The sequence below is a fragment of the Rhamphochromis sp. 'chilingali' genome, assembly GCF_963969265.1.
Source record: "Rhamphochromis sp. 'chilingali' genome assembly, chromosome: 1".
Classification (NCBI taxonomy): Eukaryota; Metazoa; Chordata; class Actinopteri; order Cichliformes; family Cichlidae; genus Rhamphochromis; species Rhamphochromis sp. 'chilingali'.
This window is the reverse complement of record NC_137929.1, coordinates 30241268-30253198: the sequence shown is the minus strand read 5'-3', so window position 1 is coordinate 30253198 and position 11931 is coordinate 30241268. Positions and strand designations below refer to the sequence as shown.

Here is an 11931-nt window from a genome sequence, read left to right as displayed (position 1 = left end):
TTTTGTGATTTGGTGCTATATTAATAAAATTTAATTGAGAAAATGTGTATTTCCTTGACTGGTTAGTCAGAGGTTATAATTGGTGAATAATTGGTTGGAAACTCCAGCAAACACTCCCCAACCAGTTGGCAGTTAACAGGGAGTCACTGACAGGTCTCTAGGCACGTGTCACTGAGCCTTCAGCTGTTGATTTCACAGCACTCATTCTCGCAGTGCTTATTTGTCCCCAGCTGCCTGTTGGTCAGCAGGCAGTTGCAGACTATGTTAATAAGCTAGTCACTAGTTTATATCCCCTGCTGTTGGGTGGTAGGCAGATAAAATAAGCACAGTTGTGTAGAGTGCTCTGCTGAGGACACAATAAAGATGGAGGCCATTAAAAGGTTGAAAAAGGGATACTGAGCTCAGCAAAGTTGTCTGCGTTTGTCTTAGCTGCTTTCACATCAGTCATTCCATCGCTAACGTTAAACTTCTGACTATCAGCTCCAGCCTGAACCTGTAATGATAATGCTAGCACGAGCACAAGTATTGAAAAGTCTTTCCTTTTGGTAATGAGCCGACTCATTAAAATGTTCTAAATAAGCTTCTGGTCACGGCAGATCAAATAAGGCTGGAACAGCAGAACTCACTGGGTTCAGTAGGTTTATTACTTATGAAATCTACCTTTCATTTGTAAGACGCAGAATGTCTTCCCCTTTCAGAACGTTACAGTCTAACGTTACTTTTGCTCCTCTGTGCCTTAATTGGCAATTGGGAGAAGCTAAGGGTGACTTCTAGTCAGACTTTTTTTTATTTTTACTGCACAGTGTTTGAGAAAAACAATAACTGCACTGACACTGTAAGAAATGCAGTGAGAGAATTAGAGATGCAGATGAACAAAGACTAATATTGACGGAGGGTGGGGCAGAGAAGGGGGAGGAGGAAGATACGCAGTCAAATAAACAGCAGTAAAAATAAAAATGACAGCGACCCGGACGATGCTTCAGGGAAAACTGCTCTTTCAGAGGAGGAGACAAACTACACGAGTAGCAAATAGTAATGGGAGGAGCAGAGAGAGAGAGAGATGTGAAGCTGGTGGAGGAGGGAGGGGGTTATAAGCAGCGCTGTCTATCTGGTGGAGGGTGAATGTTTCTGTGTTTGTGCTCTCACGTCGGCGAGCGAGGCTCAACACTTCCCCTGTGGAGTGGATGAGTGTAAGCGTGTCGCGGTTGGAGGCTGGAAGGCCGAGCTGTGATAGCATGTGGTTACCAGGAGCCTCCCGCAGTTGGCTGCTCCCACTTAGAGGAGAGGAGGCTGGTGGAGAGGAAGTTCAGGGCCTGGGAAGCCAAAAATGCATGGTTGCCTTTTCCTAACTCACATAGAATCATCATTTTCAATAAAAGTGCATTAGCGAAAGCTGCCACACAACGTGAGTGTTTTCACCCAATGAACAACAACCCAGCTCAACAGAGCCTGTCCTCCCAAAGTGCAGCTTCATTACTGAAAGGAACCTAAACTTGCAAAGAGGAACACGTCAGCGCTGTGACAGCATATATCAAACAAAGACAGGCAGAAAGGAATGAACACACATTACAAATTGAAATTAACCGACAGGGATATCGCAGAGTTAGCGGTGTTTGGAGCGACTCCTAATTTACATAAAACTTAATAATGTCACACCTTTGTTGCCGTGTTTGCAACAGGGATTTAGTTTATTCAAAGAGTAATCAGGGAGCAGAAACTAAACGTGGCTTTTTTGAATGAGTGAATTTTAATCTTTTTGTTGTTGTTTTGTTATCACAGACCCATTTTTATCTCCGCTCTCAGTTTGTTGCTTTTCTTTCCACAGTTTATTCGAGCAGTGGGGAGAGATCACAGGAGGTAACAGAACAAAAAAACAACAAAAGCACATGATCGGTGGTTTACATTGTGCCAGATTGGGTATAAATAAGTCAAAAAGGAACCTTGTAATCTTTGGAGTACCTGTGTATTTATAGCCTACATTAGCAAACCTAAATGACAGAGTGTCAACCACAGAGCGACGAACGGGTGTGAAATCTGACAAACTGGAGCGATGACGGGTGAAATAAGCATTAAAGGTGCTGACTAATCTTAAGTTTGAGGCAATCGCTGTATACAGCGTGCGCCACAGGAAATCAGATAATCAGATGGAGCACTATGAGCAAGCACTTGGTGACAGTGGGGAGGAAAAACACCCTTTTCACAGGAAGAAACTGAAGCCACACCCACCTGCTGTCAAAGTCGTGTGTTGTCAGCAGTGTTGGGACTAACGCGTTATTAAGTAACGCGTTACAGTAACTACGTTATTATTGTGGTAACGAGCACAGTAACTAGTTATTATGCCAAAATCAGGAACGCGTTAGTCGTTACTGGGATTTAGATAGGGTCGTTACTCGTTACTTCGTGTGGTGGCTATCGCGGAGCTTCCACAGATTCAGTAACATTAGCAAGTGGTGGAGGCCAGCAGGTGGATGAAGGAAAAGGGACGCAGAAGGAAAAGAGACCCGAGGCAGCCGCCGGTCCAAGTGTGAACTGAGCTTCAGGTAAGAAGTTATGACCTGCAGTCTCTCTGGGTCAGATATGAACCAAGTTTAGGTGGAGTTTATTTTCGTTATTCTGACTTTTTACGTACTGCGTGCTAGCTAGCATGACGGAGTTTCTATACAGCTGGGTGGTGCTATGAAGTTAATGATGTTGAACTTTATTTTGTTCATAAGGTTAATTATTAGAGTTGCCAACTGTCCCGTAAAAAACGGAATCGTCTCGTATTCAGAGAAAAATATTAAGCGTTTCTTATTGAGGTGTAAAGGAACAGTTTGTCCCGGACTTCAGCTACAATGAAAAAGTCACAAAGCTGGAGTTATTCTGTGTCTTTGCTGCACAGCTGCCTCCTCTTCTCTCATTCTCTCACCCTCCCTCTCCTGTTTCTACTTCAATCATGAAACTGATCAATGATCAGCTGATCAGCTTTTCTCTGTTTATTTATCGCCCACTTTGCGCCAGAAAGAGGAAACCACCGGATGTCGCGCTAAACAACAGCAGCACGTTAGATCAGTTGTTGTTAGAATTTATTTAATATTAATTTCTAGTATCAGCTGATGTTTGCTGGAGCCACAGCTGTAAAGCTGCTGGTCATGATGTCGGTTTGGTTATGTGATGAGAGGGAAACATGAAGATGAAACCAGGAGATGTCCTTACTGAATCATCAGAGCTGTGATGGAGAAACAGGTTTACCTTTTAGGTGACATGAATGAGTTGAAGGGAAGTTATGAACTGTTTCTGAGAGACAAATAACACCAGGATCCTTTTCTAAGTAGCTGACAGCTGGTAACTGTGCAGGGGCGGGTCTAGCAAAGTGTTGCCAGGGGGGCATGTAGGGCATTAACAGGGAGAGGTGGGCACAAAGAAATACTTTTCTTTCTTATTCTCATTTAAAATGTCTCACTTTTAAAAAAATAATTATCTGAGTCTTGCAACAAACGATTGATAGATTGATACATATATACCATCAGAACAGTGTACATCACTGTCACAACAGTGTTTATTTTCATTCAAAGGCTTTATGATTTTTGCTATAATGGTGGGCTGGTCTCTAGTCAAAATGCCCGGGATGATTTTTTGGTCCCAGTCCAGCCCTGTATGCAGCTCATCTGCAGTCTGGTGTTACCTACATCTTCCTATTCGGAAGTCAGAATGTCCGAGTTCTGAGTACAATCAAAGCACCACGACTGCAGTTTTTGTGTTGGATGTAAAAGGCGCACATGACGCTGTGACGTAGGCTAGAATCATGCGGCGGTCAACGACGGTCCAGGCGTGGGATTTCTCTCGTGGAAATGTGCACATTATTTTTTCCTTTCTATTGGTAGGTGGCACAGTGCACTGTGGCAAGTAAGCAAGCTAGAAGCCTGGCAATCTTGCTGGGTATCCAGTTACGGAAGCAACACATTAACAAGAGAATTCTGAGTAAAACCAAAGTTACTTTCCCTAGTAACTAGTTACCAGGGGTGGAAGTAATGAATTACAAATACTCACGTTACTGTAATTAGGTAGATTTTTTGGGTACTTGTACTTTTAAGAGTAATTTTTCAAGTGTGTAATTTTACTCATACTTGAGTACAACTTGCACTATGTAATCTACTTCGCTACTTATAAAATCAAAAGTCGCTACTGAGTACGCCCACAATTTGAATTAATATTCAAACCTTTCGTCTGCATTTTTGCAGCCAATAAGGCCGTGCAATCGCAACCTCACCAATTTAAAACGTAAGCAAAGAATAAACTCCGCTGCAGCAGCAGGCACAGGTGGCTAGAGCTGCTAAATGGTGGAGTACAAACTACTTTATAGACGGAAGATTTGGAGACAAAGAAGCCAAAATGGAGACAGAGGACAACACTGTCAGCCATGAAAACGACGTAGAAAAGACGGAGGACGCGTACCTGGAGGAATTTTCATGTACAGAGGAAGAAATGGAGACAGCGTCCAGATGCAGTGCAAACTTTGTTTGACCTCTACAGTCGTTTCAACTTACAAGACTTCAGCGTCTAATCTAAAAAACACATTGAGGTAAGAAGTTTTACAACTATGTGTACAATATTGCCTTCTTATTTTTCATGTGTGTTAAGGTTATTAGTTTGGCTAAGATATTGTCACTGCCATTGGTTAGCCTGATATTAAAATAAGATGGAGCTAGCCAGAGGTGGGACCAAGTCATTGTTTTGCAAGTCTCAAGTAAGTCTCAAGTCTTTATCCTCAAGTCTCAAGTCAAGTCTCAAGTAATGTCAGGCAAGTCAGAGTCGAGTCTCAAGTCACTGGTGTAAAAGTCCGAGTCAAGTCACAAGTCTGAAATTTTGAATTTCAAGTCCTTTCGAGTCTTTAAAAAAAAAAAAAAAAAAAGTATGTTGCAGTTATGCTAAATGTAAATATTAGACCATGTAATTTTTAAATCTGTGTTTTTCTCAACACATGACAAAATAGTGAACTTAGAAAATATACACAAATTGTGAAATTGCACCTCTTTAAAATGCAGCTCAATTAAACCTAGCTCCAAGAATAATTTTCACCGACAGTTCTGAGATAAGCTGCATGTTATTCTTGGATGCGGTTGTAGGACCGGTGTGCCAAAAAGTGATTGTCTGCCAAAAAGTGATTTCCAGTGTTTCTGTGTATTTTTTATGTGTAATATCTTTACGTATGTTCGTAAATAGACTTCGGTGAACAGGGGATACAAAGGGGTTACATAAAGAATTAAAAAATTATCTGTTTTTTAAGTATCTTTACAACTTGTACTTACATTATAACCAATCCGGTCCTTTATCCCCACTTAAAATATTTTTACAGAACTATTGTAATATTTGCTGCCATTTCTGCTGTCCTGTTGGGCAACTTACTCTTACAAAATACATTTTTAATGTTAATGAGATTTTTTTTACTGCATAAATAAAGGTTATATAAAAGTCGCTGCCAAAAACTGATTGCGGCTTGTATCTTGCTACACGAATGTTGTTTGTGGCTCAAGATGACTTTATGTCATCCATAAGGGATGCATTTGACATATGTTTAACATATTATAGCCCAACAAGTTACTTATAGCACTTTAAATATGTGCAATCGCTTTTTGGCAAATACCGGAAATCACTTTTTGGCAGACAATCACTTTTTGGCACAACACCAGCTTTAAAATCGCATGACAAAAATATCATACACATTAAAAAAACTGCATCACCAACGTAGCCTGGACAACATTTGCTAGTTAGATGAAGTCAGCTATCTCATCGTAGCATATTTATATGCATATTTATAATTATACGGTTCTTGGAGTGAGTGCATACACTCGTGAAGTTTAGTAACTTCAGGTCACTGCAACAAGCCCAGGTACAGTTTACCGACGGATGGGTGCAGGACCTTGAAATGCACCGTGTAGAACGAAAGACCATCGTACGTATCATAAGTTTACCAATCTCACAAATCGTCGTCATAAATACACATTCGTTAACCGTTTATTAATAGGACCTTTGAGCTCAACGGTAATTAATTAGTAGTGGAAATAATTTCTGGTACCCATCACAGAAATGTAGCAGTGACAATAATATTGTATGCTGTAATCGCACTGGACAATTAGTGATACAAAAAACCTGTTTTATCCTGTGAATAAAAGTATATGTTTTTGTCAATGTACCATAATAACAGAAGCGAAACGCAATATTGTGTCAGGACAATTCACTATTTATGCACAATAAATAAAGGAGCATAGCGGACCATTTCTGTTCAGCGCCAGACTTGCTTGTAACCTATATCACCAATTATGTTAAGAAAAATGACGCATTAACTACAACAGCAGACTGACCTTCGTGTAAATGCTTGGAGCAGACTAACCTGTGAGCTGGAGTGTTCTGGGACGTTATATTTGATCTTTGAATGGCTGCAATCCAGGCCATCCGTCGCATCTTTGTTACTTCGGAAACATGGCTCGAACAATTTCTCTTCAACGACATAATCCGATAACAACCGATCTCTTTACCCGTCGGCTTCCCGTGGCTGTCATGCGACCGGCTATTGTAGTTAATAATACAACAGCTTCTTGACATTTTTGTGTTTCTTTTTATCGCTGTGTGACTGATTTCAATTGAAAGCCTGCGTGCGCTAGTACCGCTTGCCACGAGTTCCCAGAATCCTTTGCGGTTCTACCCGTGAATGACGTCACATTTTCAATCTCTATATAATATGCATGTTAAATTTTATATTTGGGGTAAAATATCAAGTCTTTTCAAGTAAACCGGTTCAAGTCCAATTCAAGTCCCAAGTCATTGGTGTAAAAGTCCAAGTCAAGTCACAAGTCTTAGAACATTTTTTCAAGTCAAGTCTAAAGTCATAAAATTAATGACTCGAGTCTGACTCGAGTCCAAGTCATGTGACTCGAGTCCACACCTCTGGAGCTAGCTAATGTGCGTGTGTGTGCATGCATAATTGAGCTACAATTCGTAGGAATGTTTTAGCTTATTATTTGGATAACCACCGTCATTACAATAAATTTAATTTGTAGTCATTTAAAACTCACAGGCCTACAATCAGCTGCCCTATATTTAAAAAAACAAACAAACATGAACACAGTGCTGAGCTGCATCTCAAATTAATCTTCCAGCTCTCAGCTGACATGTACCAGAGCCCGATTGATGGATCAGTTGATCATTGGCTTGATATAGGTCTATCATAGTCACATGGCTCTTAATCAGTAGGGTTATATGTTTCCCAATATGATATATTTTTTTAAAGAACATAATGTGGATTGTTTTTATTTGTTAGCTGTATGGGCAGCATTTTTGTGTATGTGATCCCCTTTCCTACATCTTGAAATGACAGAGCATGAGAGTGAGGATCAGCAAAGAGAGTCATCTGATGAAGATGAATTCTTCTCCAGCAGGCATGTGCAGAGGGGGGGGCTAGAGGGGCTTGAGCACCCGCCCCTTTCCTGATGGGTGCCCAAAGTGCCCTTTTGTTGAGGCAACTTTTTAAAAAAAATTATTATTATTATTTTTAATGTGTGTGTGCGTGCGGAGTCCTGTCTGTGCCCCTCAACAATAATATTTAACTATTAATCACAGTTTTGCTAAATAAAAGGATCTGGCTTGCATCAGTCACATGATCACATTTAACCAATGATCGCCCTCGACGGCAGAACGCGCTGGTTACGAGCTGGGAACGAGCTCACAAAGAGCACGCGCATTTTTAGCGGTCCGGAGCTGTAGGAGAAACACAAATTAACTCAGAGACACAGACTGATGCGACAAAACCAGTAAGTAGGTGTACAGCGCACACTGTAGTGTGTAGCACCCAGGAGTATCAGCTTATTACGTACACGTTGGTAAGCTGTCTTGTTGCAACTGACGAACTGAAACAAACGAGCGTGCTGTGTGTGCAACAGCGCGACAAACATTACCTGTCCTTTTATTAACTGCACAAGTAGTGCTGGTCATAGCTGCTGGCTACCTGTGTAAGGCTGTCATGGGTCTGTAGCTCTGTCACCGTTTTAGGGAACATATTTAGTTTTAAAGTAAGTTACAGAGCTTTTCCTGCCTTTCTGGAGGGATTATATTTCACTAAAAAACGATCTAATATGCATGTCCACATAATTATGCATTATTATAATTATAATATTTTTAAAAACACACGCTGTATTTTAAAGAACATACATTAAGTGGTAAATGGCCTGTATTTGTATTTTACTAAAGCGCTTTACACATCCAGTCATCCACCCATTCATACACTGGTGGTAGCAGCTACATTGTAGCCTCAGCCGCCCTGGGGCGCACTGACAGAGGCAAGGCTGCCGGACACTGGCGCCACCGGGCCCTCTGACCACCACCAGTAGGCAACGGGTGAAGTGTCTTGCCCAAGGACACAACGACCAAGACTGTCCGAGCCGGGGCTCGAACCGGCAACCTTCCGATTATAAGGCAAACTTCCAACTCTTGAGCCACGATCGCCCCAAGAAGCAGATTATATTAGATTTATATTTTAAATAAGACAAAAGTTGGATTTTACAGCAGTAAAATGATTGCATCTCTACAGTTTAAAAATGTAATAAGCTTTGCCCCTGCACAGAGTGGATAGTGAAACAAATGGAATCATCATAATGACATTACTTCATATTTATTACTTCCCCCTCCTCATTGCTTTATTATTGTAGCTCTAGTAATGAATAATAATGTAAGGATTCTGGATCAGCACCATGGATGCCCATAGTACAGTATTCTGAAGAAGGTCTTAAAATGTCACTGTGTGTGCGTGCATGTGTTTGTTTTATGTAAATGGATTTTTTTTAATTATTACTCATGATATAACATTGTCCAGACATGCCTGGTAAGGACATGAGGAGGAAACAGCAGGAGCTGTGTGAGGCTACTAAAGGCAGTGCTATAACATTTTTCTGTCATCATTTTATTATAGATTAAGTGCAAGAGTTGTTAGGTGTGGATAATTAGATTATAGTTTATTGCAATAGCAAGTTGTGCCTTGTTCTCACATAGACAGCAAGTGGGAGAGTGATATATGAAATGATGGGATGGAAGGAAGAAGAGAAGCAAAGAGTGATTCACAGGCAGAGCCTAAATTATTTCTCACAGTTTTTTGCTGCCTTATGGTTCCAAGCGCTGTCACCAATCTTTGCATTTTGTTATTATCTCATGACACTTGTTTAATCAGCTACCATCTCTCCTATGGACTTTTTACTGTCTACAGTCTCAGATCAACACAGCCCTGCCCTCCAGCACTATCCACAGCAACCCCTCAACAGCAACATTGTACCCATCAGGTAAAACATCAGCTACGTTTGCTTTGCCTTGTTGCCCATATTAGATTCTTGGTGAATGTGTGTTGTTGTTATTCACCCTGTTTCAATGTGCCCCTTTTTAACTTTGAGCACCCGCCCCTTTAAACCTCTCTGCACGGCCCTGTTCTCCAGACCAATCTCCAGAAGGCTGCAAAGTGCAGTTGAGCTTGATGGTTATCTTGCTTGTGCCACAGACACCATGGAGCTGCTGCACTCCTTCTCAGCCATCAAAAACCTCTCTCTTAAACTGAACACAGCTCTGCCTGCTTCTGCTGCGTGTGAACGACTTTTTAGCTGTGCTGGTCTACTCTTCACAGCCAAACAAAGTCGGATTGCCTCTGTTAATTTAGAAAACCAGCTCTTGCTGAAACTGAACAAAAGGTTCAGAAAGTAAAGTGTGACAGAAATGCTAAGAGTTTAAGACACTTACCTGCCTGTTGTTCAGTGTATGGGGAAAAGTTTAAACGGTTCTACGCATGTTCAGAAACATTTTTGTCATTGTTTTAACAAACAAAATTCCTTCTTTTATATCTACATTTATTTACAAAAGTTACCTTTCTATACCATGTTCATCTGAGAAATGTGCTTTGAACATAAATATTTATACTTGTGAATCGAGTTGAATGCCTGCTATTGACGGCATTAAAAAAAAGTAATTAACACTCTGAGTAGTTTTTGAGAAGAGTACTTTGTACTTTTACTCAAGTATTTTTTAACACCAGTACTTTTACTTGTAATTGAGTACAATTTAACCAGTGTAACAGTACTTGCACTTGAGTACAAATTTTGAGTACTCTTCCCACCTCTGCTAGTTACTCTGAAAGTAATTTGAAGTAACTGAGTTACTTTTGATAGAACTAGTAATGTAACTAAGTTACTAATTTAAAGTAACTTACCCAACACTGGTTGTCAGTTATCCCACCTTCTTTCATGTTGTAGCTGGTTGCAGGTTGAGATTGTGGGTTGTGCGACAGTCACACTCTCATATTTATTCCTCACTACGCCACATGTTCGATCGCATCAATCATTTGCCTCAAACTTAAGACGAGTCTCACGCAGCACCTGCCCACTTTGAATTATTTAATACTTATTTCGCCTGTCATTGCTCCACTTTGTCAGACAACACAGCCGCTCATCGCGCTCTGGTTGCCACTCTCACTGCTGCACTCTATGATTTAAGTTTGCTAATGCAGGCAATTTAAAGCACAGGTACTCCATACATTACAAAGTTCCTTTTTACTTATTTATACCCAATCTGGCACAACGTAGACCACAGATCATGTGCTTTTTGACTATGTTGAAAAAGCAGCGGGGGGGTTTTCCCCCTGGAATTTTAATGTTGCTTTTCTGGAAATTACCACGTCCGGTTTTGTTGATTTTGTCTCCAGTGTTCCAGTGAATACTGCATCACTTTCTCAGCACACGGCCATCATGTGTCTCCACTTCAGCTACTACACTGATATACAGCAGTGTGATATCAGTGCTGTTTGCAGTGCAACCGTTCTTTATTGGACCGTACAATAATTAAAGAAATGTCAGTGAGGTATTTGCACGCGCACAGACAGTGCGAGATGGACCTGTCGCAGATGATGGTTAGAATGAGTTCTGGTCCTGCGCCAACAGCGCCGCATAAATTAAACTGGTGACAGCCTGGAACTTGATCGACGGTGACAATCCAGACACTTTCCCTTGCCCTTCTGCGGCTGCTTCTCCCTCTGCAAATTGTTGTTTTTCCCCTCTTGTACCCCCATTAGGATGACAGATGAGAAGAGCTGCAGAGGGGATGGTTAATCTTTCAGGGGGAGAAACACCAGTGAGAGGAGGGAGGTAGAGACCGGTGTGCCCTGTACATAAATAAACAGGATGTAAGCAGGAAAACGTGTGGAGGGAAGAAAAATTACAGCAGATAAAGGACGGAAGGCCGAGACGAGAGGGAAAAGGCAAAGATGGGAGGAGGCCTAAATGAAGAGGTAAGAAAGTGGCTGAAGCAGACCGACGTGAATGAAAAGCAGAATCAGGGATGGAGGGAGCGAGAAGAGAGAAACTGGGATGTAGGGAGACGGAGAGCATCCTGGTGGGCGAGGGGAGGGGATTCTGGAGGGCTATATTGAGCTCAGTTTCTCCACAGGAGCAGCTTAATGAGCACAGAGTTTGTAAGTAATTATTGGTTATCAACCTGATAACAGTCATTGCTCCATTTTGTGTTGCAGCTTCCACATACTTATACAATTATGGCAATTATTAACAAAGCTACATCCGTGCGCTACTTTGCATTTCATACATATAGTGTGACCATTGATTTTTTTAATGCTGCGTAACACAGGTGACCGGGGAAAGTGTAAATGCATTCCTCTGCGCTCCACGAGGAGCCAGCTTAAGTTTTAAAAACAAAGTCTTTAGGAAGGAAACTTCTGCGGGCGCTTTTGAGTTTGCGTCGGAGCAACGGTCAGCGCTGGATGTTAGCATGCTGCAGGCAGGGCTTCAAAGGAAAGGGGACATAGAAGAAAAGTCCAGGTCGGGAGCCGAGTGTGCACAGCAGTCTTTGCTGTGGAGGAAAGTCATTCATTTTAAGGGCTGCAGCAGAGTACCTGCTAGCTTCTCATTAGCA

General features: G+C 41.4%; 1 long non-coding RNA gene across 1 annotated transcript in view; it reads left to right on the top strand.

The window, feature by feature from the left end:
• The first annotated feature begins 7694 nt into the window (after positions 1-7694).
• Positions 7695-11931, top strand: part of LOC308392767 — a 76146-nt gene continuing 71909 nt past the window's right edge. The window contains exons 1-2 of the long non-coding RNA XR_013970865.1: positions 7695-7787; positions 9233-9305. This is a non-coding gene — a long non-coding RNA (uncharacterized lncRNA). The remainder of the gene's footprint in view (positions 7788-9232; positions 9306-11931) is intronic.